The sequence below is a fragment of the Pantherophis guttatus genome, chromosome 3 (genome assembly GCF_059756535.1).
Source record: "Pantherophis guttatus breed Tessera chromosome 3, ASM5975653v1, whole genome shotgun sequence".
NCBI classification, from domain to species: Eukaryota; Metazoa; Chordata; class Lepidosauria; order Squamata; family Colubridae; genus Pantherophis; species Pantherophis guttatus.
Genome location: NC_142065.1, coordinates 134373479 through 134387869, shown reverse-complemented (window position 1 = coordinate 134387869; position 14391 = coordinate 134373479). Strand labels below are relative to the sequence as shown.

The 14391-nt window shown below is 43.3% G+C and overlaps 1 protein-coding gene across 3 annotated transcripts in view; it reads left to right on the top strand.

Annotated features, from left to right (window-relative positions):
* Positions 1–14391, top strand: part of CDH12 (cadherin 12) — a 769924-nt gene that overhangs the window by 302949 nt on the left and 452584 nt on the right. Inside the window, exon 3 of one of the 3 annotated variants that reach the window (XM_034411919.3) lies at positions 5236–5328. The exons of the other annotated variants lie outside the window; for them this stretch is intronic. The gene's annotated coding sequence lies outside the window, so the exon portion shown is untranslated. The remainder of the gene's footprint in view (positions 1–5235; positions 5329–14391) is intronic. 3 annotated transcript variants of the gene reach the window in all.

The following is a 14391-nucleotide window of genomic DNA, read 5'->3' as shown; positions in this document are numbered from 1 at the left end:
TCTAGGGGTTCTCCTTAAATCACACATTCTTAATGTTCTGAATTGAGAACGGCGGATAAGAGACCAAGATAAGCAACACGGTTTATTCCAGCAACAACACAAGGGTTAAAATATGTAACCTGACATCGGTCGCGCGCAGCCGCTATTTATATTGCAGCTGGGCTCGCACGGCCAATAAAACACTTTAAAACATTCACACCTCCCGCCGGCTGAGCTATCGGCTCAGCCAATCAGAAAGCCTCCCGTTGCTGGGCGGCCGCTCATCAGATTGTAATACTCCTCCCCCTTTAGAAAGTACAATAATCGTCCAGATAACCCGGGCGCCTACATGTACGCCCGGACCGGCGCAAATCGCCGTCCAAGCGATCAGGGGGTGACCCCGTCTCCGGTACTTCCTGAGATGTCGTAGACGGAGGTAGCTGGTCTGAAGACGGTGGAATATATGATGATCGTGCAAGAACATCTACGGGTACCTCTGGCAATGAAGGAGCTGTAATTACAACAGGTGAACGTGAAGACCCCAACGACGGAGCCTCTAAAGTACTATCGTCCACTGGATCAGCCGTCGGAAGTGCACCAAACATATCTGGCTCCTCGTTACCCCGGGTCCGAGCCATAATGCGACTCCTTAGCTGGTCTATATGGTGCCGCCAGGTCCGGCCATCCTCAAGTTCGACCCTGTAAGAACGGGGTTCCGTGACTAAAATGATACGTCCAGGAAGCCACAAAGGATCACCCCCATAATTCCTGGCGTAAACGCCATCACCAACCCCGAACACCTGGGGCCGGCTAGAGGAATCCACGGGTGCCTCAGGTGTGTAGTCCGGATGTAGCCTATCTAACACAGTCCTTAGGCGCCGGCCCATAAGAAGTTCGGCCGGGCTATGATTGGATACCGGGCACGGGGTCGAGTGCTGCGCCAAAAGGTACCGCTCCACCTTCTCTTGCCAATCACCGGGGCCGAAATGGGCCAAAGCGTCCTTGGCCGAGCAGACAGCCCTCTCCGCTCGGCCGTTACTGGACGGATGATAAGGTGCCACTAAGGCGTGACAAATACCCAACCCCATCAAAAACATCTGAAACGCTGCCGAAACAAATTGGGGTCCATTGTCCGAGACAATTACATCGGGAAGTCCATGTGTGGCAAATATGTTATAGAGAGCCTTACTCACAGCGTCCGACGTGGTTGATGCCATACGAACAACCTCCACCCATTTAGAATAAGCATCAACCACAATTAGAAAAGTCTGGCCCTGAACTGGCCCTGCTAGATCTATATGCAGCCTAGACCACGGATTCCTGGGTATCTCCCATTCCCTAGATGTGGCAGCTGGGGGCCCTGGCCGGGATGACTGACAAACTTGACACCTTGCTACCCAATCTATGATGGCCTGATCAAGCTTAGGCCACCAAACATAACTACGGCCTAAGGCCTTCATTCTCTCAATACTGGGATGGCTATCATGCAGTCGTTTCAGAATAGTTGGCCGCAATACAGGAGGAACCACCACTCAGCAGCCCCACAAAAGGCACCCCCGGGAAATAGAAAGCTCGTGTTGGCGGATGGAATATGGCTTAACCTCCATGGGTAACGGCCCATGCGGCCATCCCCTACACACCCAATCCATGACCTGTACAAGAGTAGGGTCCTTAGCGGAGTGTTTAGCTACATCCGCAGCCATCACAAGGGAAGGAACATCATCTATCAAAAGAACCAGCTGGTCCGGAACGGGATCCTCTACGGCCAAAGGAAGGGGGCAGTGGCTAAGGCCGTCCGCATTTCCCAAGGTGCTTCCAGGGTGATAAATTAACTGATAGTTATAGGTGGCCAAGAAAACAGACCACCGCGCCAAACGCGGGGAGATAATCTGGGGAGTAGGCTTATCTCCAGCCAACAAACCCAAAAGTGGCTTGTGGTCTGTAACCAATTGAAAGGAACGGCCGTAAATATAATCGTGGAACCGCTTTACGGCGGCCACGAGTGCCAACGCTTCTTTATCCAGTTGACTATAATTCCTCTCTGTCATCGACAGAGTTCTGGAATAATAGGCAACTGGAGCTTCGGACCTGTTGGGCAAAACATGATTCAGCACAGTGCCGATGCCATATGGGGAGGCATCGCAAACCACGGTGAGGGGTGTATGGTCACTATACTGGACCAACACGGCATCAGAAGTAAGTAGATCTTTAACAGCCCTGAAAGCAGTAGCTTGGGCTTGCCCCAACTTCCAGGGGGCCGTTCTGTCCAATAGCTGATGGAGTGGTTCCGCCACAGACGCCTTATGCGGCAAAAATATACTATAGAAATTAAGCAGGCCCAGAAAAGCCTGAAGCTCGGCTCTACATGATGGCGTTGGAGCATTCTTTATTGCATCGACCTTAGAAGGTGTAGGATGAATGCCAAACTTATCTACAAGGAACCCTAAAAATTTGACCTGGGGAATGCCGAACTTACACTTAGAGTTTTTAAGTTTCAGGCCCTTTTGTTGAAATCTGCATAGCACCTGGCAAACACGTTCGACGAGGTCGTGTTTGGTGGTAGCCGAGATCAAAACATCATCGAAGTAAGGAACGACACCAGGGATTCCCTGGAGCAACCGCTCCATAAGGCTCTGAAAAATGCCAGGAGCTACGCAGACCCCAAATTGTAATCGGCGGCACTTAAAAGCACCCCGATGCGTGACGATTGTTTGGGCAGCGGCTGTGACGTCATCAGCAGGAAGCTGTTGATACGCCTGGGACATATCCAATTTAGCAAAAATAGACCCTTGACCCAAAGAATGTAAGAGGTGCTGAACTACCGGGACCGGATACGGGTGGGCCTGCAAGGCCCGATTAAGGGTACACTTAAAGTCCCCACAAATACGGATGGAACCATCCGCCTTAGTGGGGATAACAATAGGGGTCTCCCATCGAGAATGATCCGTAGGCTCAAGTACACCCTGATCCAGCAACTTATCTATCTCAACATCCACCTTAGGGCGAAGGGCAAAAAGGACCCGTTGGGGCTTAAGGCGTATAGGTGGCACCTGGGGGTCTAAATTGAGAGATATGGGGGTACCCTTATATTTACCCAAGATGCTGTCGAAAACCTCAGCGAACTCTGTCATCAAGGTTTCGAAGTAATCACTAGACGTGGTATGGATGCCGGCAATGGAAAGCCCCAATGCCCCGAACCAGTCTAAACCCAAAAGGCTAGGGAGCCTGCCCTTGACTACCAAAAATGGGAGGGGACCTGCAAACTCCCCCCACTCCACCATAAACTGGCTGCAACCCAAAATGGGAATGCCATTTCCCTGGTAGTCGTGAAGACGAGTAGAACAGGGTTGCAAACGGTCACAAGCGAAGGATGGCACCAGCTCTTTAAGGGTCTGCCAGGCGATGATGGACTTAGATGAACCAGTATCCATTTCCATCCTGCACGGTTTTCCTTCGATACGAACAGTCAGAAAGGTCTTCTTGTGACCCGAGACAGCATGGCTGCCAGACGAGAGAAGATCACAGCGGGAAATAGCGAAACAAGAGTCCTGAGGACCGTTGAACCCTTCCCGGCCTAATTTAATGGAAGATGGTACACCCATGACGTCCGCGGAGGATCTCGAACGGCAAATCTTTGCCAGGTGACCTTTCTTTCCACAGTGGCAGCAAACGGCATTTCAAAAACGGCAAAAGGCACGAGGATGTGAATCCCCACAACCCAAACAAAACACTGGAGCCTGCCCTTTGGAGGGTGGGAGTCGATTGAAGACCGACGCCTTGAGGCGATCCACCTCCTCTTCGCTATCAGCAACGGTATCAGAGCGTTCGTAGGACTCCCCTAGCTGTATAGCTGCACAACGAGAGGCTGGTAGAACGTGCGGGAAGTTTCGAATTTCCACTGCAGACCGGTCAGACATCTCAAACGCAGCCGCTTCCTCAACAGCAGTCTCCAAATTGATGACAGATTTGGCCAAAAGGCGGCGCTGCAACCGCAAATCGCGCACGCCACAAACTAGTTGCTCGAGGAGGGAGTCATCAAGATTTTCAAACTCACAATTTATCGCCTCAGTCCGAAGGGCGGCGAGATAGTCATTAATGGACTCCCCTTCCTTTTGCACCCGTTGTCGAAACATGAAACGGCGAAAAATGCGGGAAGGTGCGGGTGCATAATGGCCCTTCAATTTAGCCAGCAAAGTAGGCCAAGAAACGGTGGACAGCTGTTGGGACGCTACAAGCGCCCGCACCGTTGCAAAAATCTGCGGCCCACACGCGTTGAGAAAATGGGCTCGTTTCCAGTCATTGGAAAAGTCAGTATAGTCATTTGCCTGCAAAAAACACTCAAAACGCTCAATATAAGCATCCCAAGTTTCTGCGCTGGGCACAAAAGGCGCAAAGATAGCCAGATTACTCATTAGAAAGAGTTGCAGGCCCACAAGGAATGAGAGAGAAGAGAAAAAAAATGTTTGCCTCATGTAGCTACCTTCCGAAATGCCAACAACAGAACAATTCTTCTCACGTGGCCGTACTCAGTGGGAGTCATCCCATCCTCGTCGCCAGTGTTCTGAATTGAGAACGGCGGATAAGAGACCAAGATAAGCAACAGGGTTTATTCCAGCAACAACACAAGGGTTAAAATATGTAACCTGACATCGGTCGCGCGCAGCCGCTATTTATATTGCAGCTGGGCTCGCGCGGCCAATAAAACATTTACACCTCCCGCCGGCCGAGCTATCGGCTCAGCCGATCAGGAAGCCTCCCGTTGCTGGGCGGCCGCTCATCAGATTGTAACACTTAACAAAACTGCTTGTATTTAAATAGCTGACTATGGTTATGTTATGATTACCTCCATCTTTCTGTTAACCATCCTACTAGTAGATCCTACCATGCCTTTGAATTATTTGTTTAACATGTAACAAAAAAAAAACAAAAAAAAAACCCTGTCTGAGTAACTTCAATGACAAGCAATTAAAATATTCTCTAACATTTGCTCAGTGGAAACAGTGGCTTGGGAGATGTTATTTCTGTAATGCTGAAGCCAGAATATTCGCATCCTGTAACAATATTTCTTTTCTTTTTTTTTTAATGATTGTTTCTGTGTACCTCTAGTGATTTTGTTATATTCTGGCAAACTTTCCTGATTTGGAAAGTAGCAATTCTGCAAAACTATATAAACTTTTAGTTTTCCAGCTTCCTATGAAATCTCTCACCCGCCCAATTAACTTTGATTCTGAAAATATATATTATTGTTCCATGTAGAAAAAGGACTGCTTGTATCAGATGTACATCATATTCAGGCCTGAAGTACTTTGAAGTTGACCTCCTCAGAATTTGCTGCTTACCTTTCCAAAGGTAGGTGAGGGGGGGGATAAAGCCAGTTCAATGGTTTCCCAGTTGTCAACTTCATCTGGCTTTAGGCATTCTTCTTCTGAAAGGTCAAGCTTGAGTGAAGTGTTTGTTGAGGTGGAAACTCCCCAGTGATCCAGATGTGTTCCATCTTATCTTTTTCTGAATGAAGAAAAATGTAGAATGCTGCTTTAAAGCAAACCCTGCATTTCCCAGCAAGGAAAAGGAATGCTTCTTTATTTAAGATTACAGTAGTCTAATGGGGAAACCTAACAAAATTAATCTAGCACATGGGCTGGAGGGTCTGCAATGCACGCCCTACCTTTGACCACAAATCTCCTTTTCTCCCTACAGTGAAATGTGGAGTCCATTATAGTTAATCTGTAGGGAAGAAGATACATTTTGCTTGTCATGTGGGGGGAAAAAAATGTTACAGAACATGCAAAAAATCTGACCTGTAACAGAAGAGGCAACCATGTGTGCTGTTGTTTTTTAAAGAAAGATCATGATGATAGATGCCTCTATAAGAAGCCTGGAGAGATAAGTAGTTTATTGTACTCATTGTTTATTTATATGTGCAGGGCTATTAATGGACATTAAGCACCAAATACTGCCCTTTGCAGAATCTGCTGAGATTAATGGAGGCTGTTGCTTGATAGGCTCTGTTGAAAGCGCTAAAGGTTTGTTCTATCAGAACCCATCAAATGGAGTTTGGAATCTAAAATGGCAGAGATTTAATTTGGATGAGTGTATAAATTGTGTGCTTAACATTAATGATGATGATGTCAAATAAAGCACAACCTTTTTGCTTTGTTTTGTTTCTTTATTCCCGCAAGAGTCTTTCATGACATTGCCTGTGTATTATGGACTGGATAGTTCCTGTTAGTGTATCAAAGCACTTAACCTGAGAGGGAACGAGAGGGTATTTTTAGATCACTTTCCATTTAACGTAAAAATCCCTTCTGGCAAAGCCCAGATTGTGCCTGTAAGCCTCAAAGTTGGATAGCTATAAAATGCCATTTGCCAAGATGTACAAAAGATTAAATGCATTAAAAGCAAATCTATTATATTATTAACCTGCAAGTAGGAAATAAATGTCACTGTGATTTTTTTTTTTTTTTAGTAAATAATACATATCATTCATGTTATCCAGATTATATAGGAAAGAAGAACAGAAACATCACTTTTGTTCACAATTAAATTATTATTATAGCAGGAAACAGAATTTCATTTTTAATGCGGGCTGGTGTGCTCACAGCAAAAAAAAATTATCTTATCTTATCTTATCTTATCTTATCTTATCTTATCTTATTTTATCTTATCTCTTGCAGGCTGCTGCATATATGTTATCCAAATGCAAGCTCTAACTGTTCTGTAGGTCTACCATATTTGGGTTGGAAAATTTTGGATTAGCTCTAGATGGCAGCAAAGAGATACCGAAAGCTAATACTGCTGCTGCATCGAATTTTACAGCCCAAATATGGGAATTCTACTATTCTTTATTCTCCCAATATTCATATTCCAGTTTACTGAAGCATTGCTTTTAGCTTATGTCCATAAACTAGAGTTTAAGCAGTTTTTTGTGAAGTGTACTTCTTGATCTGGCCTACTTCAAAGAACTGGCACTACTCACCCCCACAACTATATTCCTCCCAGTTGTATTCTTTTCCAAAACCATTGGTAGAACAGTGCTCACCTGTAGCTGGTATAGTACTTTTGATATATTCTGATTTAATCTCTATTGATAAAAGACTTGACACATTACTTAACTTTTTGGAATACCTTCCATCATGTCATCTGCTAAAGAGAATAAATCTTGGAATTAAATGAGGATTTTCATTTCCTTCTAAAAAAATAGATGTGCTCCCCATTTAGAAATTGGAAGTCCTCCACGTTCCTCGTGATAGATATAGTAGCTTTTTATGTTCCTCAAACAGCTCAAATGATACTTGTTAGTAATACCAATAGATAGATTTATACATCTGTTACTCTTTCTCTGATCCAGGTCATACATACAATCTCTCAAGTGGACTTTGAAGCAACAGGTTGGCTTCCTGCTTCTTCTGACAATTGAAAAATTTTGCTTAGGTTTTGAATCCAAGTCATTACATCTATGCTATTTAAGATGAAGAACTATCTGGTCTTTTGGGAAATCCATCCCAGACTTTTTTTTTTTTGTCTAAATATCTCATTTCTAGTTCTAAGTGCAGTCTTAATGCTTATATACAAAACAATAAAACAATTACATTATTTAAGGCCAAAGCCTTAAGCCTTCTCTTGCCTTGTGCCAATGTTGTGTATACTAGAATCTTTTGTCATTAGAATCAATAAAATTCTCATTCTTGAGACCTACACCCTGAGATACATACTCAGTTGCCAAATCTGTTCTTCAATTAGAATTGGGATACATCTCTGGTAAGGCTTGCTTGAGGCTATGTCAGTTAAAATATTGAATCAAGAAAATTTTTGGAGGAAGGTCTACTCCTGCTCATTCTCCATGGAGAAACCAAATTTCATCTGTCTTGGCTTATTACAGATTTACTCATCAAACTCTGTACACCTGGAAAGTGTTTGGAATAAAGAAATCAGGATCTTAAAATATAAAGAGGACAAGCTCTCATTCCAGGGAAAGAGGCAAGCTTCTATTTCAATAGAAAGAGGACGGGAGATGGAGAGGGAGAGAGAGAGAGAAGAGAGAGAGAGGAGAGATAACAGAGCAAATTTCTATACCATTAGAAAAGCATTCCATTTAGAGTAGGTACATTTAGATGCCTTTTCATTAATAAGAGATACATTCTAGTTCCTTTCCAAGACTGATGGTGTATCTGTTCTGAAACTGAAACTGAGAGAGTTACATAGTTCTAGCTTCACAATTTGTCATCCTTGGAGAACAGAACGGATAACCACTCTAATTGTAAAATATTTCAGCTAGCATTAACAGAGAACAGTGTGCTTTTTACTAAGTCATAATTTTGGTGAACTTTCCCCGAAAACGGATTTGTGCTAAACCTGTTGCTGTCATTGCATATAATTGGAATTTACATTCTATAAGATATGTAATATATCATTTACTCAACTTCCTTCCTTCCTTCCTTCCTTCCTTCCTTCCTTCCTTCCTTCCTTCCTTCCTTCCTTCCTTCCTTCCTTCCTTCCTTCCTCCCTCCCTCCCTCCCTCCCTCCCTCCCTTTTTAATGTTATTTTTTTAATTATGTACTATGTTTCTACTTTGATACTTTGTCATTTTAAACTACTGGGTTGCCATTTCATGGCAAATGTTTGTTTAAATTTGATGCTACAGCACATTAACATACCAGAACTGAAACCCTTTATACAGCAAGCTTTACAAATTTATTTGCTTTATATGGGAAAAAGAATTCTCATAAGCCCATGCTTCTATGCACATTGAACATTTATCCAGAATTATAAATGCATCAATTTATTTCCAAATAAATAAATAAAAATCACTAATCACTGCTGCTGTGGTCATAATTTAATACTTTGTTGCAGTGGCAATTGATGGATACCAATGTTTGCTGTACCAACAGAGAAAACAAAATATATTATAAGCAGTTGAAGGACTACTGGTTTTATGCCTGTATAAATTAATTTCCTGAAGATAACATCATTAAGATCACCCATTTCTTTATGAATGGCACTCATAATCATAATATTGGAGATCAAGACTTTAATAATATTGAATCGTATGTATGTATGTATGTATGTATGTATGTATGTATGTATGTATTTATTTATTTATTTATTTATTTTTAAATTTGTATACTGCCCTTCTTCCTGAGGACTCAGGGCAGTGAACATCCAAGTAAAAGCATAAACTACAAACATTAAAATACAATTAAAAAGATATATATAAATTTGGCCCCATGATTAAAAACAATCACAAACAATTAAATTTTTTTTTAAAAAGTGTTAGGCCAGCCCGGCTTGCTGGAAAAAGAAGGTTTTAAGGGCACGGCAGAAGGCACTGAGGTCTTGGATTCTCCTTAGCTCTGGGGGCAGCTGATTCCAGAGGGTAGGTGCCCCCACAGAGAAGGCCCTCCCCCTGGGGTTCACCAGCCTACATTGTTTGGCTGATGGCACCCTGAGGAGGCCCTCTCTGTGGGAGTGCACAGCTCGATGGGAGGCCGTCGGTAGCAGCAGGCAGTCTCAAAGATAACTAGGTCCTATGCCATGGAGCGCTTTAAAGGTGATAACCAACATCTTGAAGTGCACCCGGAAGACCACTGGGAGCCAGTGCAGCTCACGCAGGAGAGGTGGTGTATGGGAGCGCCATGCGGCTCCCGTGACTACCCGCGCGGCCGCATTCTGGACCAGTTGGAGCCTCCAGGTGATCTTCAAGGGGAGCCCCATGTAGAGAGCGTTGCAGTAGTCCAGGCGAGAGGTGATGAGGGCATGAATGACTGTGCACAGGGAATCCCGATCAAGAAAGGGCCGCAACTGGCAGATCAGGCAAACCTGACCGAAAGTCCCCCTGGCAACAACTGTCAGATGTTCCTCCAGGGACAGCTGCGTATCCAGGAGGACTCCCAGATTGCGAGCCCTCTCCGAGGGGGCCAAAGACTCACCCCCAATAGTCAGTGATGGAGTCAACTGACTATATCGGGAAGCTGGGAACCACAGCCATTCAGTCTTGGAAGGGTTGAGCTTGAGCCTGTGTCTCCCCATCTAGATCCGCATAGCCTCCAGGCACCGGGATATCACTTCATTGTTGGGGTGGCCTGAGGTGGAGATTACAGCTGGGTGTCATCAGCGTACTGATGGTACTTCACCCCAAAGCCATGGATGATCTCGCCCAGCAGCTTCACATAAATGTTGAACAAAAGGGGCGAGAGGACCGACCCCTGAGGCACTCCACATATAAGAGGCCTCGAGGTCAACCTCTGCCCCCCTGCCAACACAAACTGCGACCAGTCTGAGAGAAAGGAGGAGAACTACCGTAACACAGTGCCTCCATCCCCAACTCTTCCAATCAGTGTAGCATGATACCATGGTCGATGGTATCAAAAGCCGCTGAGAGGTCTAATAGGGCCAGAACAGAGGAGCAACCCCTGTCCCAAGCCCTCCAGAGATCATCTACCAACGCGACCAATGTTGTTTCTGTGCTGTGCCCGGGCCTGAAACCTGACTGGAACGGATCTAGATAAGACGTTTCCTCCAGGTACTACGGAAACTGTTGTGCGACCACACTCTCGACAACCTTCGCCACAAAGCGAAGGTTGGAGGCAGGACGATTGTTGGCTAATACTACCGGGTCCAGGGAAGGTTTCTTGAGGAGAGGCCTTACCACCGCCTCTTTCAAGGCCGTGGGAAAGTAACCCTCACTCAATGAAGCATTAATAATTCCCTGGAGCCAGCCTCGTGTAACCTCCCGGGAAGCCAGTACTAACCAGGAAGGACACAGATCCAGTAAACATGTGGCCGCACTAAGTCTCCCCAGAATCCTGTCCATGTCATCAGGGGTCACAGAGTCAAACTCTTCCCAGATAACATTCTCAAGACTATTCCTTGCCACCCTGCCCGAATCTACCCAGTCAGAGTCCAAATCCCCCCAGATCTGAGTGATTTTGTCATACAGATATTGTCCGAAATCCTCGGCCCTGACTTTCTAAAACTTTTTTTCATAACTTGTGCTCATCAGTTCTCCTTCATGGAAAGGTTTGAAAATGGTAAATATTATCATATACCAGTGGACAATGGAGATCCATTTGATAATCAATACGTGAAATTGTTTTGTTTACACACTTTTTGTGAAACACAAATTTTCAAAGATTTTTAAGTTTGGAGACAGATTCATAGATTTATATAAAAATCTCAAAGATAGTGAAAATATTTAAAATATATGTGGTCACAAATGGTACAAACTCCTCTTCACAATGTATTGAGGTTTCCACCCCAAGTCCAACATCCAGAGACTGTACACCATCTGGAAAAAGGGCTGTCAGTGTCTACTGAGTGACAAAGCTGCTGTCATGGATGACACCTGGAGCATCCAGGAATGCATCAGTAAGAAAGCACCCTTGAGTTAACGAGCTAGTGAAAGTGGATTTGTAAAGTCATCCTGCTTTGCTATAAAGTTACAAAGCTGTTACAAAGTTGCTCTATTTAAAGAAAAAAATTCCTTTTTCTAAAATTTGACTTTGCTTTACTTCAGTTTCATTTGATTAAATCTGGGGGACTTTTTTAGAAGTTTCTGTGGAGGAGGGAAAGGAAAAGGAACTTCCCTCTTTAGAAAAACTAGATCACGTGGCAGGATGGCTTCAAAGAAGCAGGAAGGGAAGGCAACAGGGGGGGGGATCCCCCCCACACAAACAGCAAACGCAACTTCCCCCTGCTCAACAGCTACAGACTCAGAAAAAAGAATTTGATGTGGGAGATTTAAAAGAATTTATTTCTAAAACTTTGGATGACAAATTTCAAAAATCTCAACAGGAGATACATGATAAACTTCAAAAATCACATCAGGAGTTTATGCAGGAAGTTAATGAAGTTAAAGATATGGTGAAACAGAATCAAAACAAGGTGACCAAAAAAATATCAGAAGTGGTGTCTGGCCTGGCAGAATTTATTGGGAAAGTTGATTTTAAAGTTGAAGAACTTAAATCAGAAGTTAATGTTAAGATGAAAGACAATGATTATAAAATTGCTGATGTTGATAATAAAATGCAAAGAGTTGAAAACGAGATTGTTATGATACAATTCAGGGCAATGGAGTTTGCTATACGGCTTCGAGGAATTCGAGAGGAGGAAAGACAGGATTTGAGACAAGTTTGTTCTGAGGCCCTGGCTAAGATTTTACAAGTTAATCCAGATGTGATTTTTCACAAAATAGACAAAATTTACAGAGTGAACTCTTGGGTGGCCAGACAAAGACAATTACCTAGAGATGTGGTCATATATTTTACAGATAGAGAAATAAGAAACGATATCCTGCAAAAATCCTTTTACACTTCTGTTCAAGTGGGGGGCTCACGAATTGGAATTTATAAAGAATTGCCTCCTAAAATGCTGAAAGCCAGAAAAGAATTTGGCTTTCTTGTTAAGGAATTGCAAAATTTACAGATACCTTTCCGGTGGGACGCACCAGTTGGTATAAGCAGGAATTAGTTTCAGCATACTTAAAAGATTGTTCACAAGAGACTTATGAATGGGAATGGAAAAAGTGGCTAGAATATGTTCAGAACAAATATCAAACTAGGAAGTATCAAATAGCTTTTACTTGAAAATAATGTATTAGAAATTTTTTAATGTAATGAAGATAAAAAGAGAAATTATAAGGGGGAGGGAGGGGTTCAAGTTTTATACAAGTTTTATACTAAGGGGGGTTTTGTATCAGATATGAGTATATTGTGTGGAAGTCTGGGGGGAGGGGAGGGTTAGGGAGGGTTAGGGAGGTTTGGAAGTTTGGGGTGGGTGGTGGGGGGGGGGAAAAGGGGGAGAAAATGTAATTGTAAAACTTTTGCAATAAAAAAAAAAGAAAGCACCCAAAGATGAGCTGCTAGGAGAATACCTGAGGCACCAGCAGATGTGAGAGAAAGATCAAGCAAAAAAGGTGTCATGGCAAAAAAAGACCTTGCATAGGTTGTACAATAAACAGATATCTGTGGTGGCAAACATTGGGAAATCCTACCAGCAGCTGGAAAGGGCTGAACTAAAAGGCAGCATTGAAGTACTGATCATAGAAGCTCAAGAACAAGCACTAAGCACCAAGATCCATAGAAGTAGGGGTCTACCATATTAGACCGGACCCAATCTATGCAGAGAAACCTCAGAAATAGTTCAACACATAGTGGCAGTGTGTAAGATGAAGACAGGAACTTCATACACTGAATGGCACAACCAAGAAGCTGGTATTGTGTACAGCAACGTCTGTACAGAATATGGGCTAGACCTGCCTAAATCTAGATAAGAAATTCTACAGAATGTTGCAGAGAATAAGAAAACTAAGATCCTATGCCATGTTCAGATCCAGATAGACAGGCAGGTACTGGCCAATCAATCAGATATCATGGTAGTAGACAAGGACTAGAAGACAGTGATAGTGATAGATATAGAAGTGTCAAGTGGCAGCACCATCAGGAAGAAAGAGTATGAGAAACTAAAGAAGTACCAGGGCCTGAAGTTGAAACTCGAGAGGATGTGGAAAGTAAAGGCCAAAGTGGTCCCAGGAGGAATATTTGGGGCTACAATTCCTAAAATAGGAGAGTGGCTTCAATAGATCTCAGGAACAACAACAGAGTTTTCTCCCAGAAAAGTGCAGTGTGCCAATATAGTCCCAGACCACTTCCCTTTTGCTATATTTAAGGACTGGGAGCACCATATTTCCATTAAAACCACAACCGAATCAAAGTGTGTATTTTCTACTTCATCCATCAAATCCAAGAATGTTATTAGATCAACTTCTGATTTTCATTTACAACTACTTCCAAAACTATCTAAAGTCAACAAATCAAAGATAGGGACCCAGAAAATACACCAGAAACCTATGTGGAATAGGTCTTTTAGAAAAGATTTCTATATCAGCTTCAGAGAGTGCAAGAAGGCACTGTTGCTCACAGCTGGAAAACTTCTGCATTATTCTGGTTTGGATTTTTTCAGATGTGATCCACTTCTGTCTTCAGTATTTTCAGACAGTAAGTCAACTTACTATTATCCTTCATCAGAAATGGCCAAGACTGAGTGCCTTTCCTCTTCCTGTTCTTTTAAACGATATATAATTATTGGAATCTCCACATCAAGTTTAAAGTTCTTTATCAAAGTAAGCCATGTAATTTTTTAATGAAATGCAGTATGAAATATCCCCAATACTGGTTTTCTGGGTCTAGATCAAAATTTTGGGCCAGCCATAATTTTTTTAAGTCTCTTTGTGTTCCAGTAGTCAAATGGAGAGCTTTAATAATTCCCCAATGCTTCTATGATGACAGCTATAACCACAACCATTTCTATCACTGCAGCTGCCCTTTTTCCAAGTCCCCCCAAAATATCTGGAGCTATTGCTGAGAAGAGCAGCTGGCTAATTCTTCTCCATGTGGCCATGTACTTATATAGAATACA